Below are 11,454 nucleotides of genomic sequence, written 5' to 3' on the forward strand. Positions count from 1 at the left end.
ATTGTATTTTTTGGACTACACATAGTTTTACAAGTAGTGAAGGTCCAGTGGAAGGGATAAGTACCATGCGTACCATCCTGATGCCTGTTCTACTCAGCTTACCTGAAAATGACACATCTTTTATTTTGAGGTGGTTGCTATAGATTTTTTTTTGTGTGTGTGTGACAAAACCTTACTGTGCAGCACACTTTGGCCTTCAATTCATTGTGTAGTCAAGGCTGGCCTCAAACTCCTGCTCCTGTCACAGGCTTCTCAGTACTAGGATTTCAGGTGTGCACCCACCACTCGCACACCATATTTCTTTATGTTTTTTGCTTGTTTTTTGGGGTACTCAGGACCAAACACTTGTCAGGAAGGAGCTTTGCTCTTGGGCTGTATCCTTGTTCCTGTCTATGATTTTTTGAAGTTTTTTTTTTTGTTCCTTTTGGCAAGTTTGGTTTACCTTGCACATCTTATTTGAATAAGGATGCTGTTCTCATGTGTATTTTTAGTTTTGTGATATTGATGATGTGTTGTAATATCTCAAGTAAATGTGATTTTCTTTGGTACTGATCATACACGAATTTTGTTTTTCCATGCCATGTGTAAGACTGTTGTTTTGTAAAATCAACTTGGAAACATTTCATTTTACTTTGAAAAAGATACTACAGTATTGAAATAGAATTTCTATGGAAATGAGTAAGAAGATTAATCAAGTTAGATGGAAGTGAGAAAATGACATAAAGATGAAAATAAGTACTCTGTTTCTTTTTGGTGTTGTTTTGCAATTAAACTATATGTTTCTATGAGTATGTCTTATTTATTCAATCATAGGAGGGAAATTTATAATCAATAAAAAGCTCAACTTTTCACATACCACTTGACCCCACCCTTCCAGGCCTCTGTGTCCTCTAGAAGGTTTTGTATCAGTGGAGGAAATGTGAGTTCACTGTGGTGAGCAGAATCAAGCTACTCCATAAGATAAAGTCTGTGAGGACCACCTATGTTGAAAGGGAGGGACAGAGAGATGTCCTCAAGGACTTAGAAGGCAAGCAAGGGGTACTGCCTGTGGGGCTGTCATCTAGCAGAGCGCAGACACAAGTGTGTGCTTAGCCACAGAAGTTTGAGGCTTGGGATCAGTGTAGTGACCAGGTGGAGCTAAAGCTTAAAGCTCCTTAGGCGGCTCATTGTTTCTCTGAGTAGAAGTATTCCCCTGAAAAATAAATGCATTTTGATAGCACTGTGCTGGAACTTAGCTACCATATGTTGTTTAGTGCTGAGATGTGAATAGAGTTTTTGAGGAGGTACAATTTGAGTCTTGCATAGATAAAAGTATGAACAGGTCAACCTTCATGAACAGCACACATAGAGAAGTGCAGGATGTAAACCTGTGGGCTAGAAGGACAAATTCCTATGAAAGACTGAAGTTCCAATATGTGTGGTCATTCCACATCTTGGTTAGTGAATCTGGTGTTGTACGTTTTGTTCCAAGGGGGAGAACAGAGACCCAGAGTGTATTCTACTGTGGAAGATGACAATCTATAAGATGACAATCTATCTTTATAGATTGTAATCTTCTAATTTGCAACTCATTTTTGCATTTAAGATTACTTCCACTGGCTCAGAGGACCAGTATGTTATTCCATTGTGCCTGGATGGTCCAGTATGAGACAGCAAATTTGGACCTCCTGTCATGGGGACACTGAGGACCAGCCTTGCTATTTGTGCTTTTAGAGCTTAAGGTGATCATAAGGAATATCCTGAGTACATGACTCTCTCTGCAAGGATTCTCTTCATGGTGCCAGACAAAGCATTCCAAGCAAGGAAGTCAAATCCATGTTCAACACCTGTACAATTTTCAGTAAAGAAGAATCCCTGGGACCGGCTAAATAGCTCAGCAGATTAAAGCATCTGCAAGCAGGTGCAGTCGCTGGGGGTTTGATCCCAGGACCTGCTGTGCCAGCCCCTCCCCAGGGGCACTCAGAGATGACGATTGAGACTGGCTGTGTTGGTGCGCACCTGTAATCCCAGCTTTGGGAGGCTGTAAACAGGCAGAACACTATGAGTCTGATCTAGTAGTGAAACCCTGAACACACTATAGAACCTTCCCTAAAATAGAAAAAAAAAGGAGCAATCTCTGTTTTTCAGTTATGTACACATGGCTGACTTGTCTTTGTGAAGAGTGGTGTCACTGGGGATCCAGCAGTGGTCCTTGTCCCTGGCAGGTTATTCATGTGGCAGCAGCAGTAGCTGGATAAGCCGGGATGACTGGGGTGCCGTGCCGTGACCTCATACGGAGTGCGCGTTCCTTCCCGTGTGGCTACTCAACACATCAGGATGCTGAACAGCACTGTTGTCAGTAACAGAGGCTGGCAGATACCAACCAGGTGGGCCATTCGGTCTTATTTGTTCGGTGCTTCTTTGGTCATGATTGCTATTGTGAACATTAAAACGCAGCACAAATTTCTTCAATGTGTATCTTTTCCAATATGCTCAGCAATATACCTCTTCCCGCGATTCTGCTTGACTTCGTATTCCAGTGTTTCATTCTGGATCCATGTAAAGCTACCCAGTGCATTTCTACTGCATCACTTCATATGAATGCTTACTTTCAGTCCCATTATTGGTACATATAATATAAATGATGTTTTCCTTTTGCCAATATAGTCCTGCCAGGAGAATTTCTGCCCACCGATGTGTTTGTTACCCACACTTGACTGAGATGGTGTTATAAGAAGAAGCGGGGCTGGGGAGATGGCTCAGTGGAATAAGTTTTTCCCTGGCAAGCGCAAGGGCCTGAGTTCAATCCCTGGTTTAAAAAAAAAAGAAGAAGCTGTTTTAGCTGGCACCCAAACTACATCCTGCCCCTCTGTTGTGATTAGCATAAGTGCACAAGCTGTGCGGGTCCAGCCCTCGTAGAGGGAATCAAGGAAGATGAAATGAAAAGAAAGAAAGACAGGGATGGGAGGTCTAGACTGCTGTTCCCTCAATTAGTTTATTTTGCTTAAAGCTTATATATAGAAATATCTTGTTCTTGTGCCCAGCATTTTTCCAAGGTAACTCAAAGCTTTCTTATTATTGTGGTACCAGAATTATTTCCCAAAACTAAACTGACAAATAGAAGAAACACTGACTCCACTGTTGGGCCCATTACTCAAACTGCGGAATAAGGAAGCTGGCCACGTTGCTACATTTTATTTTATATCAGACTGTTTCTTCAGCAAGATCAAACTAATTGCAGGGTCTGGTTATCCAACATCTCCTTGTCTTGTTTCTTTTAATTGCTGTTTGTAGAAGGCAACACAGAGCTTATGTAACTGCCCTTGGACCCATCCAGTGATTACTGGCAGAATTCACAGCAGAAGCAGTAAGACAGCCAGAGGGATCATCATAGCCGAGAATAAACCATGCAGGGAAAACATTTTGAACCTTTTAAAAAATATTTAACTCCAAAGCAGAAGCATCAGAGGTGGAAAAAGGAGCAGAAATTATAACCACAATTTCTTTATGTAATTGAGTTAAGTGAAAACCCACAAAAGAATGGATCCACACTCCCATGATGTGGCCTGGATCATTTTCCATTTGTAGCCAGCATTATTGTACAAAGAAGGGGTTACACAGATGTATCAATATGCCCCTTGACAGTGCACTCACAAGTTAAGCCACAAAACTTGTACCTGCTTTCCTAAATATAACACAGCTTCTTCTTAGGGGTCCACCCTGGCCTCTAGCTTTTGATCTGCAGTTCCTGATCCATAAGCACTAAGGATATATTATGTGCTAAATCATTTACAGGTTGGGCAGTTTGTAGTTCCTGAACCAAGGCACTGGCTGATGCAGCCATTGCTCCGAGGATTCCAACCACAACACTTATACCCAACAGTCCCACAGAGTAGTTGGATCTGGATAGAGCCTTATCTAATTCTGCTACTACATACAGAGAAGAGTTTTCACACCAGGATTCTTTAAGGGTGACAGGGTGACAATATAGGGACACTGTTCAAGCAGTAAAACAGTAGTTCCTGGGCGATGAGGCTGAGCAGCAGTACAGAATTGGAGTGAGTCATGCTTATGCTCAGGAGGGAAGAACTTTTCATATTCGGGATCATTATTTCCACCTTTCAGAGCTGATGTAGATTCAGCATGCTCTTGAGTGTTTCTACCAAATGTGTGTGTGGACTTTGCATCACTAGAAACTCAAAGTGTATATAGTGTCCGTGGACGGTACCCTACTACAGAGTACAGGTGCACATGTATTAGTTTCTCTTTCTAATTTTTTAAAGAAAACAAAGTTGTAAATGAGGGATCTGGGAGATGGCTCAGTAGAATAAGCACTTGCCTGGCAAGTTCAAGGGCCTGAGTTCAATCCCCGGTTCCATCAAAAAAAAAAAAAGTAAATAAAGCATTAGCAAAGACACAAAATTTCAAAATTTCACTAAACAAAGTATTGGAATTCAGCCATGTTTGCTGTAATGCATAATGTTAACTTCAAATTAGTTTTTTTTTAGGTTACCAGATGTAAACGTGCAAAACTGGTTAAAGAAAAGCACAAAATGAATAACACCAATCAGAAACTTATAAGAAATAAAGAGCAAAAAATAAAAAGAAAATAAATTGACCATTACTCCTTTCAGAAGACCAGCAGAAATTGTGCTAAGATACATGATTCTTTAAACATATTTGCCCATGGGTGGAGGTGCACTGCAGATGCTTATTTGATTAAAGTAGACCAGCAATGACTCTGCATGATTCAGCTCGAACTTGCTATTCAAATTCTGGTGCATGACTTACATTCATGAAAATAGTGATGGTTCTAAAGAGAGTTCTCACCCACTAAGGCTGTTTCAGACGGCTGTGTACACAATTTCTTGAACCCTACCGTTGGTCTCTCTTTTCCTGTTGTGCAGTGCTACATATAGATCACTGACCTCCCTGCTGTGAGGCGCTGCCTCAGCGTGTGCACTAACATAGAGGCAGAGCTGCAAACCTTTCCTCTGACTCATGCTGTCATGTGCTCCTTGCTCAGCCCTCAGCCTCCCTGCCATGATCCACACAATGCAACCCACAATGATGGACCCGCTCCAGTCTTCAGTTTCCCCCAGGCCTTTCTCATGTTTTGCTGTTTACACAGTGTTCCTTCTGTGAGTTGCTAGGTCTCCACTCACTCTCTTTTCCTTTGTTTTCCATGGTGAATTCCAGGAGCACAAGGCAGTTCCCACACTGGATTCTCGCATTGCTGCTTCAACAAGCACAACTGCAGAGAGCACAGGGTGAGGTGCCTCATGTTTTCAGTCTATGATGGGGGGATCCGAGGCAGAGGCAGCATAGTGTAGGTCCTGGAGGCCCAGAACTACTCAGCTAATGGTGGCTGGAAGCAGAGAGGCACAATAGTACAGAGTGGAAGAGGCCAGATGCCATATGTGTTACTAAAAACCATGCTTTCTTGAAACCAGCTCATCCAGGATAATCCTGCTTTGAACTGCTAATTTCACTTGCTTGTTTACCTGTCAAGGTTAACAAGTAAAACTCACCACATGAGTTTCACATCCAAAAACAACTTCTTAAAACATATTTAAATACCACGTTAAGTTAATCATACCAACTTCATAGTTCACATATCAACATAATGCAGATATGCCCTACAGGATGTAAAAATAAATAAATAAATAAATAAATAAATAAATACCTTGTCAAAATCTGAACAATTCCAGCCTCTTAAAAAAGTTAATGTATAAATCTCTTCTGAGACTGAAGACATATTCTGAGTGTTGCACAATGGACTGGCTTTGGATTCAACGTCTCCATCATGTTAAATGCCTACCACACAGGAATGAGGCAGGCAAAAATGTCTCTTTATGTGGCCAAGGCATCCTCCCCCAGATGATTTTCCTACAGTTGCACATGTCCATGCTCTGTGATGTAAGTGTGCAGTCATTGTTTCAGTTTCGGTTTATCCTCTAGGAATCTCTTACCTTCCATGGTCGCTGCCATCTCTTGGAGTCCTGGAGACATGATAAGCTCAGTCAAGATCTGGCTGTCCTAATGCACTGTTGTTGTCAAACAGGACAGAAAACCACACATTGAGCTGAGGAGATTAGCTATGGGGGGCCTCTAAGTCATGTTTAATGCCCACCTTCCTACACTGATCTCTCCCCTGGACTCTGTGATGGGGAATAATTTTCTAGGCCCCACTGAAAAGCAAGATACATCGTACAGGGTGCTTGCCCCAAGGAATGCAGATTCATGCTGAATGGGATTGCTAGGGCAGCATGCACATTGCCTTTACCACAACTAAGCATTGCACGACAGTCCTACACAAGGCTCCTATCTGCGCTGCTTCATTGTGGGGTGTCTCCTCTCATCTCTATTATTGAATCTTAGTCTCTTTAAATCTCTCACGATGCACACAGGAAGAATTTGGGAAATTACCCTTTCCAGGCTGACTCAAGAGGAGATATTTTCATGTTTCCCTCAGCATGGGGTCATGTCTTGCTGAGAGCAGGTGACAGTAGGGGCACAGAATAATGTTGTCAAGTAGGCAGGCTGAGGTCAGGAGTGGAGCCAGTGGAAAGAAGGAGCAGAGCTACAGATGGAGGAGTCCTCCAGTCAGCATAGGGACTTGGGTGGTTCAATCACCACCAAATATTCACACTGGGGAGGACATCACAACTGTCACAGGACTGACACGTGCACTTGGAAGGTGTATGTTTGTGGAAGGCACAAAGGAAAGGCTGCTGGCAACATTTGTGGGCTTCAAGGCAGGACATTCAAGTCAGAAAAATCAGGTTGCTCTTGTAAAATTAAACCAACATGCTGGGCTGAAACTCCGAGGTGTGTGTACAGAGTTCTGCGTTCTGTGTGCACTGGGCCTGAGGGTGAATCTAGTTGTCCTGCAGCACTTGGTGAGGAAATGGCTCTAAGAGATGAGGAAGGGGTCTGCTAGCTTTCTAGTGGCACAGCATTACCCAGTGCCTCTTCTTAACACACGTGGTCTATAAGGTTTCTAGGATCCTATGACTGAAAAAAAAAGGCAAGACAAGCTGTGGAAGTGAGGATACTGGAGTTAATGTAAGTAACTGATTATGCATCAAATGCTGACAAAATGGACCAGACATGATTTCTTAAGATAAAGTTCTCTTCTGCACCGGGAGGACTTAGTGCTCATGTGACATTGCCTGAAAATTCTCCAGTCTTTCAAGTGCCATGTTGGAATGAAACAAATGCTGTAGACACAGTTACAGCCTCATTTCTAAGAGAGATCCTTGTTCTTCACTCACTGGCACATGTGTGTACTTCTATTTACACAAATCTTCTACGTAGAGGGACAATATTTGTCTGTCTTGCACTCATGGACAGTTTCTTCAATTGTGACGTATTCCTGTAGGGCTTTCACTGTTCATGTCTGAATATGAAAAGAAGGACATTGAGCATAATGCAAATGTTCAGATTCATGTGGAGCGCTCACAGCCTCCAGACTAGAGAAGAAAAGTAAATGTAATTTATTTTGGGATTAACTGAGAAGCTCTTTCCACATACTCAAAGTCTTTCAGGGTATGGAAGGTTTCAGTCAAATGTGATCTTTTTCTTTATTGTGTTGTGCATGGTGCTGACTGACTTGCAGGTTCTGAGGGAGCGTTGGGTTTGGTCCACCTCATAAAATCATAGAAAGCCTATGTGGTAAGGGGACATTTTGAAGTAACTTATTCCACTACATATTTACAAAAGTGACAAGAAGGTACCAAAATCTGTCCTAATTGACCTGGAAGGCAAGGAGAACCTTATGAGATTTATGAATGATTTCAGTGTCATTTTGCTTCTTAGGTGTATAACACAGTGTCTCACTTTATTTTTTTCCATAATTTCATTGAGAAACAAATAGCAATGAGAGAGTTTAAAACCAAATTGGTATGACAGTTTCAATAATTAACACATTGCATTCATTCTTCCTAGTGGTTAATTGCTATACAAGATGCAGACATGATATCATATTTAGAAACACTATTAGAACAAATCCCTCTATTCATGAAGAGAATGTAACTAAATATCTATCCTAACCATTTTGAATACACAGATACAAGATGGACATTCATCTGTATCCCTTTTTCTGTTTAGTTCCATTATTTGAATATCACAGGTGTGGTAACTCATCAAAATATTCTAAAAGAGTCCAGTAGTCCATAAAAGTACTGGGTATTCTGCTTCACTGGCAATGTCAGAAAGTGTTGACCTGAGTCCCCCACAGCTCAACATAACAGCATGGCTTTACTTCTTATACTTCGTTTTCATACTTTTCTGCAGGATGGTTTAGACCAAGATAAAGTAGGACCTATGCAACAAGAGTTGTAGCTTTTGGGTCTAATAAGGTCAGTGAAATCCCCTCAAGATTTATCCTGAGATCGTGTACCTCAGATTGTAGAACCTTTGTCAGTGTCAGCCATGTGGAAGAGTCACGGCCATTGCTTGGCCAATGTGCTCTCTGTGAAAGACTGAGAGAAAGTTTGCTCACCATGTGACTCTCTCTATGCACACTCTACATCATCGATTACTTTCTACTTTGGCCCCATAATCTCCTCCATCAAAAAATTTGGGACACTACAGAGTTACCTGATGTTACAGTACAAGGTCTCATATGTCCTAAGTCTTATTTGACCTTGGAAGGCTAGGGCCAAAACATTGGCTTTCCTTGTGGCCCTCCTTTTTCTCTAAATTTGGTCTGCAAACTTAGGTGGTTAACCCTCAAGAAGAGAAGTTTATTGTTATTACCATACAACCAAGGCTGTTAGGCTTAACTTCACTATCTGTCTGAATATTAAACATCTTAGGCATAACATGGAACAGGTATTTTTCATCAAGTATTGTATGTTGAATTTTAAGTTCCTACAGAATATGATGAAAAAACATTTAAAAATTAGAATATATTTTAAAAATAGGCATAAAGAATTATGTAATTCTTATGTTTACATGTAAGTCCAAAAGTCTAACCATATACAACCTTGAAGCTGGACGTTCCCACAACATCCCTTTTCCTGTCTCCTGTCTTCATTCACCTCCCCCTTCATTTTGAACAATCATTTAACCCGAGAGACAGCACAGCAGCAACTGGCATGTCATGACAAGCAGCCCGTATTCAGAAGACCAGAAGAACAAGCACTCCAAGCATGCGCCTATTTTTACAAATTGTCATCTTCAGTGCAGATGCTTAGTTCACAGGTGTCAGTATATATAGTTAGTCAGGGTGAGTATCTTTCCAGTTAACTGATAGATTCAAAAATCTTCTGAAGATTTTCAGGATCATTGCCTTGCCCATCTTCTACATATAACAGTATGGCTTTCCTCTGTCATGTTTCCTAGCTCTTCTCCTATCCCTCTCTTAATTACTTAGTCCTCAAGTACTTGCTTTCCTTTTACTTGTATTATACCTTTCTATTTGTATTTCTACTTTTGAGTTCTTATACTAGGAAAACTATATGATATTTACACATGTGTGTCTGGTTTATTTCACTTATGAGTATATGTTCAAGTGGCATTCATTTCAACGTAAAGGTTTTGAGTTTATCATTCTTTATAAGTGATTAATACTCCTTTGTATAAAATTAAGACATCATTTTCATCGATTCCTCAGGTGATGGGCATCTTGGTTGTTTCGAAGATTTGGCTATCACAAATTGTGCTACTATAAACATAGGCACACATATATTTCTATGATATGATGTTTTCAGATCCTCTGGGAAAATTGCCAGTAGAGGAATACCTGGTTTAAATGGGATTTCCAGTCCACATTTTCTAAGGAGTCTCCATACTGATTTCCATAACGGTTGCACCAGTCTACATTCCCACCAGTAGTGGGGAAGGGTTCCATTTTCCCCACAGCCTCCCCAACATTTGTTGTTGGTTGATTTCTTTATGATAGCCATTCTTGCTCAGGTGAGATGATATCTCAATATTGTTTTAATTTACATTTCATGGTTGGCTAGTGATGTAGAGCATATTTTCATATGTATATTGGCTTCTTTAATTTCATCCTCTGAGAAGTGTGTGTTCATCTCAGATGCCTATTTCTGGAATGGGTCTTTAAATTTGGGGGCCCTAGTGCTTTTTAGTTCTTTATAAATTCTAGAGAGGAGACTTTTGTTTGAGTACTTATTTGTCATGATTTTTTTCAAATTTGTGGGTTGTCTTTTCACTTTATTCGTAATTTCTTTTGATGTGCAAAACCTTATCAGTAAGAGCAGTTCCCAGTTGTTAATTTTTTCAAGAGTTTCCCTTGAGATTAGATTTTTGTTCATGAACTCTTTGCCTACCCCTATGTCTTCATGAGTTCTTCCTACTTTCTCTTCCAGGAGATTTAGTGTCTCTGTTTTAATGTTTAGAGTTTTAACCCATTTTGACTTTAGCTTAGTGAATGGTGATAGACTTGGGTCTAGTTTTAGTTTTCAGCATGTAGAGAGCCAGTTTTCCCAGCACTATTTGTTAAAGTGGCTATCCTTCTTCCAGTGAGTTTGTTTGGCCCCTTTGTCAAAGATGAGGTGGCTGAGTGTGTTCCTAGGGGCTTCAGAATCATCTATTCTACTCCGCACATCCTCAGGTCTATTTTGTTGCCAATACCATGATGATTTTATCATAGTAGCCTTGTAGTATAATTTCAGTTTCAGGAATTTTAATGCCTTCTGCCTTGTTTTTATTGCCCAGGATTGCCTTTGCCATTCTAGGTTTTTTCTTTTTCCAAATAAATTTTAGGAATGATTTCTCCAGCTATGTGAGGTATGTTGGTGGTAGTTTGATACGGATTGCATTAAATTTATGCAGAATTATGGGAGTATGGCCATCTTCACAATGTTGGTTCTTCCTATCCAGGAGCATGTAATATCTTTCCATTTTCTTAAATGCTCTACAATCTCTTTGTAAAGAGTACTGCAATTTTACTTGAAAAAATATTTGACTTCTTTAGTTGGATGAATTCCAAGCTATTTCATTTTCTTCAGTGCTACTGTAAAAGGTATTGTTTCTATAATTTTCCTCTCAGTGAATTTGTTACCTGTGTGGAGGAATGCTATTGAGTTTTGTGTATTGACATTATAACCTGCTATGCTACTGAATTTCTGTATTAATTCTAGTAGCTTCTTGGTGGAGTTTTTTGGTCTTCCGCTTAAAATATCATGTCATCGGCAAATAATGATAATTTAACTTCTTCTTTGCCTATTCTTATTCCTTTTATTTCTTTCTCTTTTCTAATGGCTCTAGCTAATGATTACAAATCTATATTCAATAGGAGTGCTGATGGAGGATATCTTTCTCTTTTACCAGATCTAAGAGTAAAAGATTTCAGTTTTTCCCCATTTAAAATTATGTTAGTCATTGAGTTTTTGGAAATGGCTTTTACAAGATTGAAATAGAGGCCATCTATTCCAATTTTCTGTAGGGCTTTGGACATGAAAGTGTGTTGGACTTTGTCAAAAGCCTTTCTACATCAATTGA

The sequence above is a fragment of the Octodon degus genome, unplaced genomic scaffold (assembly GCF_000260255.1).
Source record: "Octodon degus isolate 3935 unplaced genomic scaffold, OctDeg1.0 scaffold00181, whole genome shotgun sequence".
NCBI classification, from domain to species: Eukaryota; Metazoa; Chordata; class Mammalia; order Rodentia; family Octodontidae; genus Octodon; species Octodon degus.